Here is a 23,503-nt window from a genome sequence, read left to right on the forward strand (position 1 = left end):
AGTTATGACTGTCACTAAATTGTTTATCTCCTTGGTTCTAATTAAGTCATTTTTTGTGCTACTATTCTATAGTGCAGTTGCAGGTCACAGCTGGGACTGTGTAGCCATGTAATATTTTGTACTCCTCATTAATCTTTGGACTCAAAGAAAAAGCCTTACTATTATTATAGTGCAGTTGTATTAAAAAGGGATAGTTCAAATGGTATCATTATAAGCGTCTATAGACATCAATTAGTTTTTTAGACATCTTATAATGTAAGCACAAATCAGGATCAACAAAAGAATAGTAACATATTAGTTTAGGCTGTAGAAAATGTTAATAGCTTTACTCATGTTGGTTTATTTAATATACTTCTGTTGCATATTTTTCTTGTAGTAATATTAAGACTGCTCGTGAGAGAGTAGCTAATGGACTTTCCAAACTGTTTTCAACCAATGATTTGGTTGACAATATGAAGAAAGAACTTGTTGCCTTAGAGCCTGAACTTAAACAGAAGTCTGCTGACACTGCTGCCTTGATGGAAAGACTTCAAATAGATCAAGAGAAAGCTAATGTTGTTAGTTGACATTTGGAAATAGGACGTTTCTATTTATAACATAATGCATTATTTTTGTGCATTCATCATTCAATTATCTTAACTATTTAATTTTTGAAGTTGGGACAAGTAATGTTGTATGAGTTCAAGTTTCATTGAATGATGTAATTTTAATAAATGATCATCAGGGGTATGGTAGTATTGGTAATTATTAAGAAAGTATAGGATGATTGCTGTCAAACTCTAATTTAGCTTTTGAAAAAAAAAAATATATGTATATATGTTCAAAGAGAGACAGAAATGAACTTTATATTATCACTATATTTGAAATAGGATTACAAAACTTGACTAAAGAAGTCATAATGTTAATAAAGTTTACTTTAAAGAAACAATCATGTCAAAATATAATCTGTACTTTAAACTTACTGATTTTTAGTAGTAATATAGTATTGATGTTCCTTTTTAAATGTGGTTGCTAAGAAAATAAAATTGTACATAGGTCATTGTTTACTAATTGTACTTTTTAATGATACATTTTAAGATTTGATGAACTAAAAGCTGTTTTGGCAATTAGTATTTTAAAAAAAAAGGACAAGCAATGGCTGAATAGTACCTAACACAACAGAATGCAAATGTACCTGATTCAATCAATAGATATAAAAGGGGTGACACTATTATGTAGATAAATTCTAGTTGAGGTCTGAAGCCCTATGACTTTGTTTGGGACTATTTATTGTTTGATTTGTAGGAAATAAGAAGAAAACAAATCTCTGCTTTTTTGTATATTATATTGAAATTCAAGGGCTATTAAAATTACTGTTCTTGTTTCAAATACCTGAAAAGTCAGCACCTCTAGACCATGAAAACATCACCTTCACTTATCCCTTAGCCTGTTCAACTGTTGGGACACTACACATGATCTGTAGACCATTTTCCTTTGTCTTTTGCCTTAAGTAGAATCTCTTCCAGTGACGGGGTTGTCCACTCTTTGATGTTGTCTTCCATTCACTTTCTTTGCCTTTTCTTCTTTTTCCTGGTATTGTTCCCTGAACAATTGCAGTGTAATAAAATTCACTGATAATAACAATTATAAGTTGAGTGATTATTAAAGTTAATATCTGATGTAGAAACCAGTCAACATTTAAGAACATAAGACCTCCAACAGTATTTCAATGCACTAATGAGATTCTAGGCTGCTTTTGATCTATCTATTACTTTGTTCTGATTAGGCTCAGAAATTGCTGCTGTGGATTGTTTCAAACCTCTAATCAATATGAAATATTTAATATGTATGGGTAACATTTTCTTTCAATTTATCAATCAGGTTCAGAAACAGGTGGCTATCGATGAAGCCAAAGCGAAAACAACTGCTGAAGAAACTCAGGTTATAGCAGATGATGCTCAGCGAGACTTGAACGAGGCGCTACCTGCGCTGGAAGTTGCAGAGAAAGTAAAACATTTTTTATAAATTACAGACACTCTTTCTAAACAGAAGAGAGTTATAGATTAAGCATATCCATTTGTTAATCTAGTCATGTGAGTTAATAACAGACTTAAACTCACCTAAGTCTTGATTGTCCTGGATGATTCAGGCAACATGTTCCTTGCTGCAATAGCAATAGGGAAGAAACACTTGTACCAATTGTCCTACCAGATGGAATAAGAAATGTTACTTGTTACTTTATCTTTGTGTCTTTTGGAGTATTTCATTAGGTTGTGCTTTTGTATTTTTAAGTTATGGTTGAGTGTTTTATGTATTATTATTCCATCCCATCCCAGTGGCGCTACAGCTCTGGCCTACTTCAACACATCCTTCCATTCAGATCTCTCCTGGGCCTTTCGTCTCCACGCTCTAACCCCAAATTGTTGCAAATCTGCTTCCACATCATCAATCCATCGCATTCGGGGTCTGCCTTTGGGTCGCCTGCCTTTTGTTTTTTGCCTGTATACGATTTTCGCTCCTCTGTTATCTGACATTCTTTCAAGGTGACCTGCCCAACGTAGTCTTTTCTTTTTATTTTGGTCACTATTGGTGGGTCTTCATACAATTGATATATCTCATGGTTAGTGCGTGTCATTCACCCTGTTTCATCCTGTATGGCACCATAGATTTTCCTAAGAATTTTTGTTCCCAAGTATTAAGTAAATTTTCAGATGTCTTAGTCTGTGTCCAGGTCTCACTTCCATGCATTGCTGCTGGTCTTATTATGGTTTTGTATATTATTTTCTTGGTTTTCCTTGAAATATGTATTATTATTACTTGACTTTTGTATCTTCTGTCTTTCACAAAGTGTCATTACATGACAAGGTAGTTGTTCCTTCTCTGTCATTGAACAAGGATCTCATTTTCTTTTAACTCAAAGACTGCTATGGAAGATTATCTTCATTTTGAAAAACAAACCGCACACATGGCATGAAAAGGTTGGGTATCTTGAGAGTTGCCCACTTTGATAAAAAATTTTTTTTGTAAGAATGTTCTTTACTGATGACCATAATCTCCTTGTCTTCAATCTCATAATGCTGCCATACACGACTTCATGCCATGAGGTGCAATAATAAATAGCATTTCACAGTCATGAATGTCAATTTCATTATCTTTGTGTCTTTCTGAGTATTTTATTAGATTTAGTTTTTGTATTTGAAGATTCTGGTTCAATGTTTTATGTATAATTGCTACCTTACTTTTGAATCTTCTATCCTGAAGGCTTTCTAAATTTAGTGATTTTACTAAAGGTGTTACTCTAGTCAAATGTGAATATTCATTTGTTATGAATCTCACTGATCTATTTTGTGTCTGTTCCAGTTTCTTGAGTTGAGGGGTCCCAAACAGAGGATGCATATTCTATTATTGGCCTAACAAGCATTTTAGTTATGCTTAATGCTTTGTTTGATTTTTTGTTAGTTTAATCAATATGGGGATTCCATGGCAGTTTTTCATTTATCATAACACCTAAGTATTTTGCGTTTTTAGTCTGTGTTACTGGTTAACCATGAATAAGATAAGTGGAATTTATTTGTTTTAGTTTTTATAATAAGGCTCAAAAGTAAAGTAGCAATCATACATAAAACACTGAACCATAATCTTCAAATACAAAAACAAAATTTAATAAAATACTCTGAAAGACACAAAGATAAAGGCACATTCCTCGTCCCATATGCTAGGACAAATTTGTACAAACACTCCTTCTTCCCTAGTGCTATTAGAGCATGGAATGGGTTGCCTGAGCTAGCCAGGAAAACCAGTGACTTGGCAGAATTTAAGTCATTGGTTAATATGCATGACTAAATGCATGATGCGTAGGACGTAATCATCTTCTTTTTTGAAGTAACGTCTGTATTATATAAGATTAAGATTAATAAGAATGACTATGATCTGTTATGACTCTGTGCTTTCAGGCTTTGTTAGCACTAGACAAAAATGACATTGCTGAGATACGAGTATTTACCAAACCTCCAGAACTTGTTCAGACAGTTCTAGAAGCTGTTGCCATTCTCTTAGGCAACAAGTAAGTGGAATAAACAAACGAAACATTAATGTTTTATACTTGGTGAACGTCTAATGACCGTGACCTTTAGTAATTCATTGCACTAAAATGTTGATTGCTTATGCAATAATGTCTTTCAGGACAGACTGGGCGAGTTGTAAAGCCATGCTGGCAGACACAAACTTCTTTAAAAAAATTTATGAATATGACTAAGAAAATGTCCCAGCTGCCAAGCTGGCTAAAGTCAGGAAATATACATCCATGCCAAGTTTTGTACCTGACGTTGTAGCCAAAGTTTCAAAGGTAACTTATTTTATTGTCAGAGGAATCATTAAATTATTTCTAAAAACTCATTAGACTGAGTCCCAAAAAGCCTGTGGAGTCTGGGAGCACATGAGGCGCCCTGACTGCACTCCCCGTGGTGGAGGCTGTCCAGGCCTGAGCAAGCTATTATAGCACAGTGCAGGACAGGCCACTGTCCTGTTGGCTCATATTTCTCGCGGCTATGGCCAAATTTTGATTCACTGTGCCCCCGCTGCGGGGAAGAAGAGGAAACCCTGCCTCATATTCTGTTTGACTGCCCCAGATTTGCTGATCTCCGTCTCGACAGGTCTGGGAAACCCAAAATTCTCAACCTGTATGGCGACATTTATGCACTACGCAAGACAGCAGGGTTTCTGTCCAGGGCTTTTGCAAGAGAGGATTTGAGCCTCTCAAGCCCTCACTCTAATGGAGTTTGATGATGATGATGATTAGACTGAATAATGAAAAAGTAAAAAGCTGGCAACACATGCATTCAATGGACAAAAAAAAATGGAGGATCTAGATTTCACAAGATGATATCTGCCTCCAAAAACTACAACATGCTCATTTAAAATGAAACAAGATCATTATAGAAGTGGAGAAAACTGATTTAAAAATCATAGAAGCACAACTACAAGTTCAAGGAGAAAACCTAGTAGAAAGAGATGATACTGTCTATATTGAAAGCATCATAAGCAAAGAAGGATGATTAACATAGATGTTTAAAATTAGATCAACTAGGCTAGTCATGTGTTTAATATTCTACAGAAGATCTGGTGTTAAAAAAAAACACAACAAAATGTGAATGTGAAATCATTTCTTTTATTTGGATCAGAGACTTGAAGAGTAACACAGTCTAACATTCACCCACAAATGTTGTACTAATAAAATGATCTGTCTGATAAGTTAAGCCCACAGTATGTCAAAACAACTCCACTTTTCATTGAATGTTGTTTTGTTTTGTTTGTTTTTTTTTCTTCTTTTTTATTTGCCAACCAGCAATCTTCTAAGCTGAAAAACAATTTCTGTATTTGGTGTGAAAATAAAAATGTCTATAGATGCATTTATATTTTTTTTTAGTAGACATTATATTTTGTAATTACATTGTTTATGGAAAAGTTTCATAGTGAATGTACATCTTAAATCATTAACTACTTATCTGAAAATATTTGTGATTTAATGTTTTGAAGACTCTTATGACCACAGAGTAATGATGGAATGTTGTTTGATAAATCTATTCTTCGTCCAGGCTTGTAAAACTTTAGTCCTATGGGTTCGAGCAATTGATGTTTACTCTGCTGTAGCTAAACAAGTTGAGCCAAAGAAACAAGCGTAAGTAATTGGAAGTCAAAGCATTAAATAATTAGCAGTCAAAGCATTAAATAATTAGCAGTCAAAGCGTTGCTATTTTTTAAATCATTCTAGGTATAAGTAAAAAAAAAATTCAATTATATTTGTTTTCTTAGACTTGTTTTAATGTAATTTTAGTGGTCATTACTTAGTAAACTTTGTAATAAATCATAATGATGTCACTTTGACAGTGGAACATGGGATATATATATAGTATTATTACAGAAGTATATGTATAGTTGGTATATTATTATTACAAGATGTATTATCTCTTCCTTGTCAGACTGGCTGAGGCTCAAGACGTTCTCAATGAGGTTTTAAGTGTCATCAAAGCTAAACAAGACCAACTGGCTGAAGTGGAGAAACAAATTAAAAATCTTCAGGCTGTCTTTGACAAGAGTATGGCTGAAAAAAAAAGTTTGGAAAGAAACATGGCTGTGACTGCCGCCAGATTGAAACGCTCTTCCAAACTGACAACAGCCTTAGCTGATGAACAAGTAGGTTATTTTAAAATCTATGAGAACTATTATAACATTAAAATATGATTCTTAGTCAGACTTGGCCTACTGGGCGTAGTTTTTATAATATCAAAGATAAATTGAAATGATCAAACAAAAATATCACCTTGAGGAATAAATTAACGATTTGAAAATATGTGCATTCATTCACTAAAACCATATTTCCATATTGGAGATGAGACATGCATGACACACAATCTTGGAAAGAATTGTGAGACTACAATGATTTTGTCACTTTCTTGGTGTGATTTTTTTTCATATTTCTACTTTAAAAAATATACATTTCAGTAGCTCAACTATCTTTGAATCCCAAAACAACATCTCAATCTCATGATTTCATGTTGAAATAAGAAATGGGACATTACTAAAAACTCATTTATTTCTCATCTTTATCATTGAACTATTTATTCTCTGCTCCTTGAAATATTTATTCTCTGCTCCTTGAAATATTTATTCTCTGCTCCTTGAAATATTTATTCTCTGCTCCTTGAAATATTTATTCTCTGCTCCTTGAAATATTTATTCTCTGCTCTTTGAAATATTTATTCTCTACTCCTTGAAATATTTATTCTCTGTTCTGCAAGGTTGTTAAAAGTGGTAATGGATATAAGCACTCCACTACCTAAAAAATACTTTCAATGGCTTTCAGATAGCCTCTGACAAACAGCCTCTACCCGTTAGATGTTAGATATGGGAGAATTGTTATCACTAACTGGGGAAAATGTGTAACCAGTGCCTAAACCAGTAAGCTTCAGGCAGGAGGGGCTCATTAGCCTAGGAGAAGGAAAACTGAATTCAAACCTCTGCTGCCTTGCGGCTATACCCAAATATGTGAAAGGCTTTGGGAGTCTATCTTGAGGAAAAATAAGGAGCAGACAAGGCAGTTTGCAGAGCCTGCGCCACCGCATTTCGCATTCTGTATCAGCAGTTGCTGTTCCTTTGGATTCATCAGCTGTGCAGAGAAATTGGAAAATAGCTGTTTGGGTTACATTGTTCCAACCATAACTAATGCCCAGGAATTCATCTCATTTCTCATTTCCAGAGTTATTTTGCAACTGAAGGAGGCCATTGTATTTATTCCCTTTCTACATCATGTTTCTTATAGGTTCGCTGGGAGGAAAGTGTTGCCAACTTTGATGTACAGTTGAAAAATGTAGTAGGAGATGTTTTTATAGCAGCAGCTTGTGTAGCTTACTATGGAGCCTTTACTTCTACTTACAGGCAAAAACTTGTAGAAGGTAAGTCTAAACATCAAAAACAATGTACTTTTAAAATGTTTAGATACAGACACCCTTGAAAACTAGTACCATTAAGAGAGCAAACTGGTCTTGTGGTATGCCTTTAGAACTGTCATCAGTTTGAACCCTTCCCACTGCTGTCTGCTTTGGTTCTCAAGAAGTTTAGATTGGTACATGATAATCTTAATTTCTGAATGAATGTCCGAAACTTAAAAAACGAAACCTTTATTAATGCAATGTCTGCTTATACCATATTAACTGATTGTTTTTTGACTAGCTTAAGTCTTGTGTTGGATACATAAATACATTTTTTAGACCTTTGTAGCAGCTTTTGATTCATTTCAGTTGTAAGTTTTCCTAATCGCCCATTAATCTTGATACATGACAACTAATCATCCTCAATAAGAAAATATGAATAGTACAAAATGAATTAGGTTTTGAAAATGGTGAAGGCTGTTTCTAAAAAATGTTTATAAAATGTTTTACATGTTATGGATGTTCCTTCAAAGATAAGGATAATCTACTTTCTAGTCCAAACCTCCTGCTTTCTGCTTTTGAATTGATCATTTGAGACTGTATACCTTCCTGGCCAAACATCAAATTATACAAACTTCTTGTTCTCATAACTCTTGAAAATATTATTAGGTCTAGCTTGATTTTTCATTATTTAGTTATGCTTTACTCTCAGATATATGATTTAGTAGTTTAGAAACAAAATATTTTACATCAATTATTATTAACTTAGAAGGTGCGGTGGCTGAGCGGTAAAGCGCTTGACTTCCAAACCGGTGTCCGGGGTTTGAATCCTAGTGAAGACTGGGATATTTAATTTCAGGATCCTTGGGCGCCTCTGAGTCCACCCAGCTCTAATGGGTACCTGACATTAGTTGGGGAAAAGTAAAGGCAGTTGGTCGTTGAGCTGGCTACATGACACCCTCGTTAACCATAGGCCACAGAATCAGATGACCTTTACATAATCTGCCCTATAGACCACAAGGTCTGAAAGGGGAACTTTACTATTATTAACTTAACTGTATCTTGTATTTCTCACATTTAATTATTTGTTAAAAACTTTTAGAAATATTTATATTAATATATATATATGAATGATATATATTTATATTAAGAAAGAACATTTTTAAGAAAGTAGCATAACATAACCTAAATATTACCGCAACGACCAATTGACATGACTGAAATACTCTGATGTATCTAGCATGAATACTTAGATTCATTATAAGACATTTGAATGTATTTAATAATTTGGATACAAAAACTTTTCTACAGGTTGGACTAAACGATTGATTGAGCTTCAAATACCTGCAACAGAAAATATGACGCTTGTGTCAGTCTTGGCAGATATATATGAAATTCGACAATGGAATGCTGATGGTCTGCCAAGAGATGCTGTGTCAATTGAAAACGCTGTTCTTGTAACTAAAGGTCGCAGGTGGCCTTTGATGATTGACCCACAAGAACAGGTAAAGTTTCTAAGTAAACAAATAATGTTTCTAGTATGTACTTGTATTGATTAAAGCTGAGTTTTATTGTTGACACTTCTTTCAGGCCAACAGATGGATCAGAAATAGAGAGGCTCTAAATAAGCTTAAAATTATTAAATTATCAAATTCCAACTTTCTGAGAACACTGGAAGCTTGCATAAGAGCAGGTTTACCTGTTTTGATGGAGGATGTTGGTGAAGCTTTGGATCCAGCACTAGAACCTGTCTTGTTAAAACAAACATTTATACAGGTAACATTTTTCTATTACATCTAAACATTTAAACACTTTACTGTATACCAAAATTTTCTCTGTGTGTGTAAAAGCTGTGTTTGTAAAAGCAAAAAGGTTTAATGATGGAGTTATGTCTCCTGACTTGTTACAACTTCACATAATCTACCCTTGGACTCCAATATGTTTTGAGGGTTTGGTCAGTGCAACATTCAATTCATTTCTCCATCTATAACTAAAGTGCTTTACATTACAAGTAACATATCAATCTTTAAACTCCTTTAGGTAATTGAACCATTTATGTAACCTTATTGACTTTTTCAGTTATATATTCATAAGTAAGGTCACTTTTATCAAATTTGACACTATGAAAATGCTTCATTTCTAAGGACTTAACATGTTTCTTTATAAGAGTAGATCCAAAAATTTTGACTTTTTTGGGGTGCCTAATTAGGTATATGTGAAGTAAAGCTATTGCTTGTTTTAATCCCAGAATTCTCAGAGATGTACAGGACTGTGTTAATGCAGAGTGTTCAGATGCAAATGTATTGTTGAACAGAGAGGAAAAAAATGTTACTGTAATCTTTTAGAACACCTGTCTTGGTTGCTGAAGTTATCAAAATATATTTTGTACACAAATAAATAGTATAGTGTTGTAGGTAACTGTGAATGAAAAAATGCGAGGCTAAAATGATAATACATAAAAGGTTAAGGATGACTTTTTGGAATGCTTCCGACCCCCTCCCCATTTGCCAATGCTTTCAATGAATTTCATAGTTTTGTATCTGGTCTCCTTAGTGGTTTTCTTGGAATGTTCCTGGTTTTAATTGAATAGAGTATATGTAGTCATAACGTATGTCCAATTAGAAAATTATTTTCTGGTCAGAGCCTACTTGTTATAATATAGCAGAGAACAGATCATCTTACCTTATCTTGTCTGCCTACCATATTCCTTTGTAGATTGAAATCTTGATAATGATATTTTAAACATTCTCAAACATTATTCTCATTATAACTATGTTATGGGCTGATTTATGATAATTTTTCTTTCCTTTTCTAAGGGAATGAACTAAGTTTTATGTTTATTCTCACAATAGATTTATAGGAAATATAAGAAAATATAAGATGGAGTTCATTTGCTCCTGAGTCCACCCAACTCTAATGGGTACCCGACTTTAGTTGTGGAATGTAAAGGCGATTGGTCGTTGTACTGGCCACATAACACCCTGCTTGTTAACTGTTGGCCATAGAAACAGATGACCTTAACATCATCTGCCCCATAGATAGCAAGGTCTGAAAGGGGAACTTTACTTTTACTTAGCTCGTGTCTCATGTTTACAGGAAGTATTCAATGAACAGCGTTTTGGATGTAATCTTTAGAATTAAAACAAAAGTTAGTTTATCTTGTAATATTTCTAAAAGTAATGAAGTCTATTCACATGTAAAATATTTCACATGTTCCTTCAGATTTGATGGTAATTTCATTTTAACCAAACCTCTCGCTGAGCTGTAGGTTATGAATCTGGTACTATTGAGACCATCGAACAACAGTCCAGTCAGCATATCACACTACCTGGCTGCCGTCAATGAAACGATAAGGAAAAATCTTAGCATGAATAATATTATAATAAATGAAATGACCATAAATAGAATCATGATGAATCAACTAGTAATTAATAAGATTATTATAAATAAAATCAGCATAAGTGAAATTATAATTGAATTTGTCATGAATGAGCTTAAAAGGGATTGGAAGGATAGAACTTGCAGTTAAAAACTAAATTTTCAAAGTGATACCCAATGTGTAGAGTTTTAGGCCAACATTCTGATTAAATAAAAATTACTTTTTAATCTTTTTTTTTCGTTGTCTTTTTTCAGGGTGGGCTTGTGTTGATTCGCTTGGGGGATAGCGATATAGACTATGATCGAAACTTCCATTTCTATATGACCACCAAACTGTCTAATCCACATTACTTGCCAGAAGTCTGCATCAAAGTAACAGTTATCAATTTCACAGTCACCAAGAAAGGCCTTGAAGATCAACTTCTTAGGTTGAAAATTTCTTTTTCATCTGTTTTTTTTTTAGTTACATGCATTTTATTTTAGCTCTGGCTTAATATCCAAAGCATTGTTTCAAGACTAAATTAACCAGTCGAATTGTTAAAAAGATTTTTTAAAAAATAAGATTAGTTAAACTAAATACATTACAATTTTTATTACCAAAATAAAACCTACATTTATGTAATTGTTTTATTGTTTTGATTATGAAAATAGAAATAGAAATTTTTTTTTGGAATACAATCTGTTTTTAAATAGACTAATTTTCAACTAGGAACAGTAAAAATTTCAACTAATTACATTTAAAAGGTCAGACATGAAAAGGTTGTTTGTTTTTTTTCTTTTGGTTGTAGTGATGTTGTCAGTTTAGAGAGACCAGACTTGGAAGAACAAAGAAATCAACTCATCATGAGAATCAATGCTGATAAGAACCAGCTGAAATCTATTGAAGATAAAATTCTTAAGTTACTTTTTGAATCGGAAGGAAATATATTGGACAATGAAGAACTTATCAATACATTGAATGATTCTAAGGCAAGTATCACATAGGCCTTGAAATGTGAGAGTTTCACATGTGTGAGTTTCACTTGTTTCCATTGGTAATGTGGGTGTTTATGACCATTAAAGCATCAATCAAATGTCCCAAGCACATCTTGAGGATCTCTCATTCCTTATATCTCTCGGCAGAAGTAACACAGCACTAAAATAATTTTTTTTATAATTCCAGTAGCAGAGTTTAATATGTAATAATGATCATATAATTATAATGTGATTTAGAAAACAAAGATGTAGAAGACTAGAAATCAAACAGAAAAAATACCATTAGGTTTTATTAGACTTGGTTCAAGAAAAAACAATGTTCATAAAGTTAAACAAAATTCTAAGATTAAAATGGGTCTAAAAATGTTACCAGAAAATTATATCATGAGGGTGTCTACCAATAAATTTTAATGCTATTGGGAAAAAATTGGTTTTAGTTGCCAATTTAAAGTAAAAACATCAAGTAACAGTGTAGATACACTTGTTGAAATAAGTAAAATGTATAGCAGACATGTATTAACTAGTTTTTAATTCTGATCAACTTAAAGAAAAATATTGAATGGTTTCTTGACAGGTCACCTCAGCAGTTATCAAAGACTTACATTGAATTGTTTCTTGACAGGTCACCTCAGCAGTTATCAAACAAAGACTTGCTGAATCCGAGACAACAGAAGAAAAGATCAGTGTAGCCCGGGAGAAATATCGCTGTGTTGCTGAGAGGGGTTCGGTTATGTACTTTGTGGTGTCTGACATGGGGGGAAGTAGATCCCATGTATCAATTCTCTCTCAAGTATTTTAAACAGGTAAAGGAATGGATTAGCCAATAAATCATCACATTAGTATATGTAATTTCATTCTTAAACCAATAAGTATTGATCTTAGTACCCAAAGTTGATAGTGGGCCCATGTATAAATATAAATTTTTTAACTTTACCCATATTTACTTAATATACATTTTGCAAGTATTTATAAATGATATTGTTATAAATGAACTTATTGATATGGGTAAGGTTAGATGTGCATATGACAAGCTCACACAGGTGACAGAAGCCAGCTTACTGCTAGCAGTGAACAGGGACGAGGGACGGCCCTTCAGGAACACTCTACTTGAAAATAGGTTGTGATGTGGTCATGTGATTTGTCTAAAAAAGGTCTGGGGACATTCTGTCATTTCCTAGTAGGCCTTCAGGGGACCTTTATAAAGAGAAGAGGTGGCAGAGTCAAGATAGTCTGGTAGAGTCCAAGTTCAGTTCGGGACAAAACAGATAGTCTAGTATGATTCTATTAAGTAGAGCAGTACCTTTTTGTAAGGTTCTCTACAGTGAAGTGACTGTGCAGTCTTTCAAACTTCCAACTGTACAGTATTTGACATAGTTTATTAGAGTTGATAAAGTACCCGGCAATCTGAGTCCAGTGTTTCCAGGCAGCCAGATAGATAATCATAACAATTAAAAACAGATAATTTACTCATGTATAAGCACATGTGTTTTTTTCTCATATTCTTTGACAATCAGTATATGTCTTATCCAAAATATCCATTATTTACAGTTAAAGTTTGAGATACAGTGTCATTATTAACTAATTTAGAAAATTCATTATAAAATGTTTAGCTTCTTTGTGTATTGTGTTGCTGATGGGCAGAACCACTTTAAACATTACCCCTGTAAACCGATTATAATAATAATCTTTATTATCCATGAATGCTTTGCTAGATGGTATATTAGATGACAATGACGGTATATTAGATGATAATGACGCCAACCTGCAACAAATTTTAGCACTGCAGCTATGGTTCTTGACAAGGCTAGATGGGATTCTTCTGTAAAATCCATTGTTTCTTTGTGATTAAAAGAATGAATTACAAGGTGTCAACATTTTTTGTCATCTGTGCCTCTGTAATAAATTGGTAGGGTTCGAAAACAGGACTAGGCAGTAGTCAAAAGGACCGAGGAGCCATCTGTATGAGTATGAAGTAGAAATTAGTTTGGTGTATTTTTTAGAAAATCTGAAACAAATTTGAAAAATGAAATGATGCTAGAATAGAGTAGTTTTCTCCCCTACACCCACATTACTAATAAAATAAAAAAATAAAAATCTCCCTCCCCATCATCTGATTGTCTGAAAGGAAAATTGGTCCAGTCCAAAGTTAGGCAATCATGTCTGAGTTTAATTTGAATTTTAGCCTTTATTTTTCCAATGTTTCAAATGCTTAGGATTCAGTCAGAAACATCTTAACCATTTTATTATTTTAAAATTTTATTCAGCTATTTAACAATACAATCTCAACCAGTGAGAAGTCCGATAACCTTCAAACACGACTGGACATTTGCTTAGAAGAGACTACAGTATGTATTTACAAGAATGTTTCTAGGTAATTCTTGTATTGTTACCTGCATTGTGTCTCATGGTTTCAGTAATATTGACATTACTGGAATTGGTGTAATGCAAAAAAAAGCACTCCACTGCCTATAAAATGCTTCCAAAGGCATGCGTCTCAACTAGCCTCTGACAACTAGAGTCCAACTCAGATATTGGATCCGGCTTGAACTGTTCTCTGTAAAGAAGAGCTCTGGTGCTTTAACAAGTAATCTTCAGGCAGGAAGGGGGCTCCTTAGCTTGCTGGCTACCCACCTAGGAGAAGGAAAACTCTAATTCAAATCTCTACTCATTGCAGCTATATCCAAACATGGGGAAAGTTTTCAGTAGTCAACCCTGAAGAAAAATCAAGAGCCAGTGACCCTTGGGGCAGCTTACAGTGCTACACCCTGGCAGAGTCTGGGATGCCGATAAAATTTACTCCTTAACTTTATTGGCATTAACCTTCATTTGGATAGATCAGCTGGTTGCAAGGGGGGAGGACTGCTGCGTGTGTGACATGGTTCCAATCATAGCCTATGTATTCATCTCAATTACATGAGACCAATAGTTGTTTCATGACTGAAGGAGGCCATAAAATAATCAAATATATCTCATAGTGCCTCTAGTATATCTTGTTTTGTGGGTCATGCTTTATTTTGTAGTATGCTTGGTCCCCTTTCACATCCTTCAGATGCAGATGATGCAAAGGTCATCTGTTTCTATTACTGATGGTTAACAAGGGTGTTATGAAGCTAGCCTTTTCTTAGCTAATGTCAAGTACCCATTATTTATATTGTAAATCTTAAAGAATTCATTAACTAAATTAACTTTGATCTTACTTACAGATTATTGTGACATGTGAAATGAGATATTCCTCTAGTGGTTGCTTTGATTTTCTTTCAGAGGTCTCTTTGAAAAACACAAGCTTGTATTTTCATTTTTGCTTTGCTCAGAGATTATGAAAACTGAAGGGGAAATAACTCCCTTGGAGTGGAATTTTTTTCTCCGTGGACCTATTGGAGGTATAGAGAAGGTACTAGACATTTTGATTATTATTTATCTTCTTCTCTTATTTCAACTTCATTTATTTTAGGAAATGCCTTCACAGATTTAAATGACTTCCTAGAGATATATAAATGTGTAATCATTTTACTATATACATTAGGAATAAAAAGTTTTAAATAATAGTACACTTGTATGGAATAGTGATTTGCTGTGACTGCAGCTGTGTATCAAGGATTAGCCTCTTTAGTCACATAAGAAGTTACAAAGGGAGGTTTCAATCTCATGAAATGTAAAATGCTGAATGCCACAGAATTTTCTGTATAACTTAAAAAATATAGCTTATTCAAATCATTGAGAGTTTAAATTTATATAACCATTGAGAATCAATAACTTAGTCACCACTGACAACTTGACATATTTATTAATTATTTAGAATCTCACTGAATGAGGAAGGTCAAACAATTATAGAACACACAACTTCTAGTAAATAAAAACTTTTTTTTTTTTTTTTTTTTTTTTTTTTAATTAAAAGCCATGACATTTTCTACAGCAAAATGTCCCCAAACCAGAAAACACAATGTGGCTTCCATTAAATGTTTGGAAAATGGCCTGCGAGATGAGTGACACATTTGAAGACTTCCGTTACATCCATTATGATTTGGATAAAACACCTGTATGGATAAGACTGGATAAAGGCCCTGAGGTAATAATAATGATAACAAAATGCATTACCCATAAAAAAAAAATTAAAACAATCAGTCTCAATCAAACTGAAGGCTACTTAATAATTAGGACATATCTTCAAAAAAGATCGTTTCATTCTTTGAAATCTGTCTCTTTAATCTATTTGTACATAATAATGAGAGACTTAACTCTGCAAAGGCATTGTTTTTCTGGCTGATTCAGGCAACCCATTTCAGGCATAGGAAATAAATAGCACTTTTAAGAATTTGTCCTAGCATTTGGAATGAGAAATATGCCTTAATCACTTGTCTTATATTAAATTGTTTTATTGTGGTTTTAAATTATACAAAATATTTTACAGTTTGTGGCATAGTAACCATGGCACAAATGCGTTCCGTGAGCCCAGGCTCATTACCAATCTCTTTAAAAAAAATGTGTTTTAATGTTTTGAATTCTTACATTATTTTATTTCCCATTAATTCTGTGATTATAATTTTTAAATTGTCTGCAGTATATTGCAATTTGATAAAGAAACTGATGGGGCCTCCATACAGGATGACTAAATTTAGTTTTGTCATTCTAGATTCATTGTTTTAATCCTGTGCCCAAGAGTCTCTTGCTACCCCTTCTGTTTACTCTGTAATGCTATCCAAACACATTTTCTGTAATAGTATATAGCCTGGTGAGCCAATACACAAAAAGCGATGAACAATCAAAATAAGCCCTATATTTCTTATGGCCCTGAAGAATTCACATTAGTCTGAACACATTTGGATGAACCTATAATAAAAATCTGTCATTGAAATCATTAATGTATACTGTGTACAGCTCTCTGTATTTTAGTTCCAGTGTTACTGAATTAGACTCAGATGGCAAGTCCAGTCACATTTATTGGGTTGGTTAGTTCTTAGCTTCATATCAGGATTTCCTGACCACAAACTCACGAAGCTCTATTACTATCTTAAAAAGCTGAACACATGGACCAAATGAAGATCGTAAAATTAAGAGCAGATAGTTGCTATCTTTGCACCAAAAATGCAACAGCTTTTGTTGAACCTTATGATGATAATATTCATGAGGTCGAAATGCATTTTATTGATCAAGCCAGTTACCTGATGAAAAAACAACCACAAAAGTGCAAACATAAAAAAAAAACAAAAGCAGAAGATGCAGATTAAGGAGACGCCCACAAAAATTCAGACTTAACAAACAACCAGCAAGCTTGCAGACAAAAGAAACAAGCATGAAGATTAAGACAAGAAACAATTAGCAGAAAATGCAGACATAAGAAAAACACCTTGAAGATACAGACATAAGGAACAACAGGCAGAAAATGCAGACATAAACCTTTAAATTCAAGAGTGTAAATTTGAGCCTCCAACTAGGAACAATTAAGTGACTTGGCATCTTGCACACAAAAATTGTAGTGCTTGTGACAATAACAAAACAATAGTGCCTTGTGACAAAAATAAAGTTTTTTATTTCACTTTCTCTAGTGGGTATTCCCATTTTACATAATGATTTATCAATCTATGTAAGCAATGGACATAAAGTTAATACAATAACTGTTGGAAATAAAGAAAATGAACAAGATAACAATTATTTTGGTGTATGATTAATTTAGTTCTTTCCTTGTAAATCCTAGGCACAATTTGAACCGAAGGGGGTCTGGGGTCAAGGTTATGAAAATGATTTAATGTATCAGTTGTTGTTGTTATGTAAACGTGTGCTTGTAACTATCCATAAGAATGTGTTCAGCAAATATTAGAGATGTGTGTTGTGTAGTCATTCAGTGTATTTTGACTCTATTGTTCTATTATGTTCCTAACAGGAGGCAAGAGAAAAAAGTGTTTTTCTTTACAATAACTGTTAAAGAATTTTAAAAAGGCTCATTTTATTAACAAGGATGTATTTTATATTCAGCTTGACTTGGGCCATTAGGTCTAGGTTTTACAATGTTATGAATGCAAGAAGCTTGTGAAAGTTTCTGCGTTTTAAAATTGTATAGATTATAACTGAGAAAGCATGATTTTTTTTATATCAAAAACTTTAGGTTCGAGCCAATCCTCCTCCGGAGCGCTATCTCTACGCTGTCTTGGATCCCCCTGAATATAACGATGGTGATCTGCCTCTTCCAGATAGAGTTAATGGAAATTGGAATGATCGCCTGACAGCTTTTCAAAAATTAATGTTTGTTAAAGTTTTCCGTGAGGAAAGGGTGAGTTTTCAATTAAAAGTTTTGTTGTGTGCCCAAATGAAAGAGCATCATACTCACGTCTTACAAACCAGTACATAGACCTACTATTCTAACGGTGAAACTGGCAAATGGGATCAAAGGATCTTGCGCCATAGCCTTAAGTTTTCTTACCTTGGTCATAGTTTATATATTAGATCTATGTTCTGCGGCACAGGTTCTCTGTAAAATCACATCACATCTTAGATCCCTGGGTTAGGGCAGTCAAATGGATAATCTAGATCTATGGCCTGCTAACCAAATTCCTTCCCAGTTAAAGGCTCATTCTGGCTTTTTACAATATGATGAATTAAAAACAATGCTTACACTCACAATGTTCAAATGTTTAAAAGGAGTTGATATTCTCTGTAACATGAATTAACTTAATGTTGAGGTAGAAAGACTAATGGAATAGATCTAGATCTAGATTAATCTAAATTGATACCAGGGTTATCCTTCAATGCTAATAGATATCTTGGGGCTATTGAGATTGTTGATCCATTGAAAATGATAGAAAAAAGTAGCAGTTAGGATCAAAATAATCTTCTAACTATAAAGCACTGTGTGTAAATTTTTTTCAACAAAGATATTTTCTTGGGTTTTATGTGAAAAACAATTAATTATATCCTTTTTGGATTTATTGTTAACTTTTATATTATGTCAATTCTGTTTTTATCCTAGACAACATTTGCAGTGACAGAGTTTGTTTCTGAATGTTTAGGGAAACAATTTGTTGAAAGTCCTCCTGTCACATTGCCAGAACTTTATGAAAGTATGTCTAAGACTACTCCACTGGTCTTCGTTCTTTCTCCAGGATCAGATCCAATAACATCATTTCTACGTTTTGCTAAAGATATGGGAGTTCATGAAAAGTAAATACAGACATTTTTTCAATAAATATATTCATTAAATTATTTTTCTACCAATTATGTCTTCTTTAACTTAAGCTAAATTCTATGGGAATTTAAATATGATTGTTATGGAAAAGAGAAACATAAAGCTTACATGGAGAAACTGCTGCCATTTTTGTGACATCTTTTTTGTCTGGTGTCAGTCTGTTGCCCTTTCATATCAGTTAGTTACTTCTTGAAAATTAAGTTTTAACCAAAACAATTAGCTTCTTTTCAACATAGGGAACTAGATTTCTTTGTAACACTAGCTTTTAATACAAGTAGATCTACATCATCTCATTCACAAAGTCAAGGCTCTAACTCTAGTTAGACTGAGAGTTTCTTATTACAGTGTTCCCCCTGCTTCCTCATTTTCCAAGAGTTTCTGAAATCTCAAATTTACCCATATGACTGAACTCCCTCATCACTTGCCACATATCATGATGCCAAAACCAGTCAAAAGTTTTTTGAAATCTGTGAAGTCATGTACAATTTATTTTGGTGTTAAAGGCATTTTTTTGTTTAACAGTCTAATGTTAAGTATATGTTCAAGAATGCTTCTACCTTTGCAAAGGACCTCCTCAACTTTTGAGTCTGTTGAAATTATTTTTAGCATTATTTTGCTTGGTTAACCATTAGACTTTATCGTTCTATAGTTTTGGGCTTTTTTATTGTCTCAAGTTTTCTTTCTTGAGCATTGGAATTTTAAAAAATTTGGATCTATTCTTGTGGCAATATTTTTTTTAATCCCATATTTTCTGGCAGATAGTCCTAGTTATATTTGAGCCATTGTATTTTGAAAGTTCTTTGGTATGTTATCACTCTAATGATACGATAAAATACCATCAGAAGGCTAGAAGTGCTAATTATTTGAAACCTATAAATTTTTTGTGTTTTATCTTTATACAGTATAATTATATATTTAATAAATTCTTTGTATAACTTTTAATTTGGAGCAAGCTGGCTGAGGGAAATTTAATTATTATGTTCTTATTAGAGTTAACAAAAGACATGACATTTCCTAAATTTTATTAATGTATAATTAATTATTGCTTAATTACATGGTGGTTGTTTTTTTTATTAACTCCTATTCACATTTAGAAAGTAATTTGTAGGTTTGATTCCTTATTTTAACTATTCACTTATAGTGTGAAATCCATTTCACTTGGCCAAGGTCAAGGTCCAGTGGCAGATACAATGATCAAGAATGCAACCAAATTTGGTGAATGGGTTTTTTTGCAGGTAAGGAACAGAAGCTAGCATTTTTTTTTTTTTTTTAGACCTTTCCAATTGTCATTTTCAAAAAGTATATAGGTAACTGTTATATTATAATCTCTCCTAGCCATTGACTAAACAGAAACCAATGTTTGTTATTTTTGTATAAACATAGATTTTTTTTCCCAGATTTATAAATATATTAATTAAAAATTTGATTGTATTAATTTTAAAAGACTTAACATTTTTTGCTTTAAAAAGTTATTTAAACCAAAACATTTAGTTTAAATTTAACTGAAAAATTCTTTTTAGAATTGCCATTTAGCCGCTTCATGGATGAATGCCATGGAAGACATTATAAAAAATATCCAGGAGACCAGTTCACTTTTACACAGTAACTTTAGACTCTATCCGTCTTCAATGCCTGCCAAACATTTCCCTGTCAGTGTTCTTCAGAATAGTGTCAATGGCACTAAGGGCATTAGAGCCAATCTAAGAAGGGCATTCATAGATATGTCAACTTCATTTTTTGAAGACCACGGTAAGACTTTTTTTTTTGTTAGAAAAAATTTTAATAATTAACAATAAATTCCAACACTATGATAGTATTGAGAGATGATAATGTAGTCCTCTGTGTTAATAGTAATAATGTTATTTACACTATGTATTGTGTATGGATTATTATAGTGTTGGTTTAATCCTGTGCACTCCTAAGGGAGCATAGGGCCGCAGCCACACCTCTCCACCGAACTCGGTTCTGAGCAGCTTTCTTCATCTGCTGCCATGTCATTCCAGTACCCTCAGCTTCACTGATGACTGACCTCTTCCAGGTTTGCTTGGGTCTGCCCACTTTCCTCTTTCCTTGTGGGTTCCAGTCAAGTGCCTGCCTTGCAACATTGGTAGCTGGTTTTCACAGGATGTGTCCTATCCAGCTCCATTTTCGTTTTGTGATGTCTTGGGCTATGGGCTTTTGTCTAGTTCTCTCTCACAAATCGATAGTAGTTATCTTTTCTGGCCACATAGTTCCTAATATGCGGCATAGGCATCTGTTAACAAAGGTCTGGAGCTTTTCCATATTTGTTATATTTGTTATTATAGTGTAGGTTGATTGATTTTTTAATTTAAAAATGACAAAAAAAAAGATATATTAAAGATTAGTAATAATAATGACTGACTTAACTTGTGTTATTGTTTCTATATAAATTAAACATTTTTTATAACAGCTCTGGGAATGGACTGGAGGAAGATCATTTTCGGCATTTGTTTTTTTCATGCTGTTATTCTTGAGAGGAAAAAATTTGGACCATTAGGCTGGAATATAACAGTAAGAGTCATGTTAAGACTGTAGAACTGGAATATTACAGTTAGAGCCTAGAACCATAATATTACAATAAGAGTAATGTTAAGACTAGAACTGGAATATTAAGGTGTAATGTAAGGACCCATTCAATTTTTTTTTTTTAGATACTATTAAAGCTATAACATAACAGACATAAACTCAAGTGTTAAAATGACCCATTAATCTAAAAAAAAAGTTTTGAACAGATATGTTCTTCTTGAATGTAGTAGTGAAGCAAGCTGTTTGTCTGAGATCAATGGGGGGGGGGAGTTAGAAACCTTTAGACGAGCACTGAAAAGGCCCACAAACTATAACTTTTGAGTGAGAAACATGTCACATTGAGTCCATGGACTGCAGGGCTCTCTCTCTAACATATGGAGTGATTAGTTCACTCAAGTAAAAGGACATTCTTAGTTTTGTAGTCAATTCTTGCATTAAATGAAGTGTACACAAGAGAGCAGTAGCAGAATCACTTCTTGTTTTTCATAGGACCATTCGTGCAGCATTGTTCTGAATTTGCTCTAGCTCAGCGGTTCTCAACCTTTTAAGGTCGGCGACCCCTTTTAGAATCCCCCACTCTGACGCGAGCCCCCTAACACACACACGCACACACACAGCAATAGAAGAATAGAAAAAAAAAACAATCTATATTTTCGATGGTCTTAGGCAACCCCTGGCAAATTGTCAATCGACCCCCAAGGGAGGTCGCAACCCACAGGTTGAGAACCCCTGCTCTAGCTGAATGATGGTGTTGTCCTGTATACCTACCTGCTAGCACGGGATTGCAGTAGTCAAGGCAGGAGAGTATGAATATCACAGCTAACTTTTTTTTGTTGACTCTGTTGTCAAATATGGTCAGATCTGGCCTAATCTGCACAGCTGCAGATAGAGATCTTTGCAGAGCTGACTTATGTGTGGATCAGAAGAAAAGAATTGAGGCAGAGAAAACTCATATTAGCTTAATTTAAAGAACTAAGCCACGAGCTAGCACCAGTGTTCAAAATACTTTTTCAGGCAACACTTAATCAGGGTAGGGTACCTAAGATTGCAAACTAAGTGGATAAAAGAAACCTGGCAGTTCATGGTGAGTAGGGAATCTATACTCTCTACATTTGTCATGTAGTTTTCTTAATTGCTTTTGTCCTCTCTTTATTCATATTATTGCCATTACCACCTCCAGCAAAGAAAACCTTACAATCTGAACAATGAAAAGGAATAGAAAAGCAATCTCAGCCACATGTGTCATGAAGTTATTTAAAAAAATTAAAAAGTTATTTATGTTAAAAAATAGATGGAAAACAAAACCCAGTGAGGCCCTAAAGAAAAAGCTTAAGAATTGTGTTGTTGTTTTTTCAGTGTTTCTATTGTTATTATTAGAACTTAATGTTTGTTTTTATTCCAAAAGAATCAACTTATTTATTAAGGCTTGTCCCATTAAATGAATTATGACATGAAGCTGATATAAAATAATAAATTGACGAGAGTTGGCCTTACTTAATGCTAATTAGGCATGGGGCATCTGACTGTGTTAAGATTATTAAATTTCATTTAGTGCTGGATATTCGAAAATAAAAACTTTTCTGTAAGTTACTAGGACAACATTTTGTTAAACATTTATAATTGTCTAACCTTTTTTTTTTTCGAGAAAATTCATCTACCTGGTATATTGAAAATACATTTTTTTACCTTTCCTTATAACAATTGTGAAAGACTATACCAGTATAGAGTCAGAAGTAATTGAAGCTGGGTGATTACTTATATAATATTGTTATTAAATCTTATTTGGATAAAAGATTCCTGTCAGACATTAATCAACTGGCAAAGGAAGTTATGTACGGTATTAGAAAAATTTATTCCCTGTGCTGTGTAGAAAAAAAAAGAGAAAGAGATAAAGAGATAATCAATGTTTGAAAGTAATGAGAGGCTGTATTATGGGAGCAGCTACTGTGATATATGGTAGACTAGATTTGTTCAATTTAAAATAGAAAATGCAATTAGAAGAAAAAATGTGTTTTTGTTC

The 23,503-nt window shown here is 33.5% G+C and overlaps 1 pseudogene; it reads left to right on the forward strand.

Annotated features, from left to right (window-relative positions):
* Window positions 1–23,503, forward strand: part of LOC129922300 (dynein axonemal heavy chain 6-like) — a 46,862-nt pseudogene that overhangs the window by 12,052 nt on the left and 11,307 nt on the right.

This window comes from Biomphalaria glabrata, chromosome 13 (genome assembly GCF_947242115.1).
Source record: "Biomphalaria glabrata chromosome 13, xgBioGlab47.1, whole genome shotgun sequence".
In the NCBI taxonomy this organism is placed as follows: Eukaryota; Metazoa; Mollusca; class Gastropoda; family Planorbidae; genus Biomphalaria; species Biomphalaria glabrata.